Below are 2,007 nucleotides of genomic sequence, written 5' to 3'. Positions count from 1 at the left end.
GAGCTCGGGGCGGACTTGGGCTACCACCAAGCTCATCTGAGGGCGGAGCTGGGAAACATGGGAGTTTGTGTGAAGCCTTTTCTTAATTTTCTTGTGTAAGAAGCGCAACAAAGCTCCATTTGGTGATGTAAACGCATGGAAACTTGCCGGCTTTGCCAGCTGGACGGCTCCGGCCTTTTTTAGGAGGCCCCATCCGCGTGGTCCAGGCCAGCGGGGGTGGGGGCGCCTGAGCCCGTGGGAGAGGCCCGTGACCCTGGTGGGAACCCCAGCTGGGAGAGGGGCTGGGTGGCACGGCCCGCACAGAAGGCGCCCTTTGTGTGGCTTGTCACCCAGCGGGCCGCACATCTGCTCCCGCTTCGGGGACAGAGATGGCCTGTGAGCGAGAACAGTGCAGCTGTTCAGCGTTTGGACCCTCAGCTGCCGGGAAGGGAAGCCTCACAGATGAAGCAGCAGGTCCCGGGCAGCCCTTGGGGAACCTGTGCCCTCAGCCTTCATAGGGGACAGAGTGCTCGAGGAGGCGGTCTGAGGACGGGTCTCAGGGGCCAAGGAGCTTTGGGACCAGGAAGCTGGCTCTGACATGCGTGTGTCTCTGGGTGCCTCTGAGGCCTCCCCAGTGGGAGCGGGGAGCAGGAGGTCTTCCACTCGACAGGGAGATGCCCCGGTGAGGACAGTTTGAATACTTGGCGGCCTTCCTCCAGGAGCGTGGGGTCTGCCAGCTGACAAGGCCTGGCAGGTATGCCGGAGCAGGCCGGTTGCAACCTGGCTGAGCCCACCTGGAGCCCCAAGGGCCGTGGCCTGCCTCTCCCTCCCAGCATTCCTTGGGAGACCTAGCAGAGCTCAGAGGAGAGGCCAGAAGAGATTGGGCTGTTTTTTCTCTCTGGAATCTAATAAGAAGGACCACCTAGTCAGCTTGAAGAAAGTATAAAGCAACTCATTTCTTCCTCAGAGTCCCCTGAGGAAGCCATGGAATTCCACTCCCCTGGAGGGCTCAGGGAGCCCCTGGCCCTCGTGGCAACAAGCCCTTACGGGTCTCCCTCTAGGCCTGCACTGTTGTGAGCATTTCCCAGGTATTCACTCACCTTATCCTACAACAGCCTTGGGAGGCATTGGCTTTCTCACCGCTGTCTAAAGATGGGGAAACTGTGACACAAAAAGATTACATAACTTTGTTGGAGTCACATGACTGGTAAATGGTGGAACAAGGATGTGAATACAGGCCGCTGGCTCCTGGGATCCTGCAAATGTTTGCAGGGAGGCACATCCACCAGTGGAATGTTCCAGAAGCATCAGTCCCAGGCCCCAGGGGAGTCAAACAGATCCACTTGCTGGCCCTGCACAGGCCTCCAGCGTCCTCCAGTCTCTGGGTTTGCATTTTCTCCATCAAGGAAATCTGGAGGCAGCTGCAGGACTGTCTGTGGGAGCTGGTCACCCCAGCTGTGTCCAGGGCCTTTGGTACTCACTTCCCAGCCGGCCAGCTGTGCAGGGCGGGGGCACCAGCTGTGCAGCAAGGGGAACGGGTGGGGGGGCAGCAGCAGCCACACATGCAGGCCGGGCTTTGGTTTGTTTTCTGAATCTGGGTGTCCTGGTTGGCGGTGGGAACCTTTTCCTTTTTCAGATAGAAATGTAACCAGGCCATGAATCCCTACTCAGCGCTGCTTAATAATAAGCATTCAGTCAGCGGCGAGTGCGCGCCAGCTGCTGCTCCGCGGGCCTCACCTATCGGCTCCTCTAAGAGCAGCCCCACCATCCCATTTCACAGCCGGGGCAGTGGCCCCCGCCCATTGCTAGGAATGGAGGCCGGGATTGGATCCCCAGTAGTCGATGCCAGAACCCTCATTCATGCCTGGGCTCTGCCCTGTCTGCTGTGTGGCTCTGGGCTGCAGCATGACCTTCAAGCCTCGCTTTACTCCTGGAGAGACAGGGCTGCACCTGCCCCCGCATGGCCCTGGGGTCTCAGCTGGTGGTGCCGGACCTTGTGCAGGGCCAGCAAGTGGGCCTGTTTGACTC

The 2,007-nt window shown here is 59.5% G+C and overlaps 1 protein-coding gene across 2 annotated transcripts in view; it reads left to right on the top strand.

The window, feature by feature from the left end:
• Window positions 1-2,007, top strand: part of MATN2 (matrilin 2) — a 100,402-nt gene that overhangs the window by 72,262 nt on the left and 26,133 nt on the right. The window lies entirely within an intron of this gene.

This window comes from Myotis davidii, unplaced genomic scaffold (genome assembly GCF_000327345.1).
Source record: "Myotis davidii unplaced genomic scaffold, ASM32734v1 scaffold390, whole genome shotgun sequence".
Classification (NCBI taxonomy): domain Eukaryota; kingdom Metazoa; phylum Chordata; class Mammalia; order Chiroptera; family Vespertilionidae; genus Myotis; species Myotis davidii.
The sequence above is the reverse complement of the archived record's forward strand: the minus strand, read 5'-3'. Positions and strand labels throughout refer to the sequence as shown.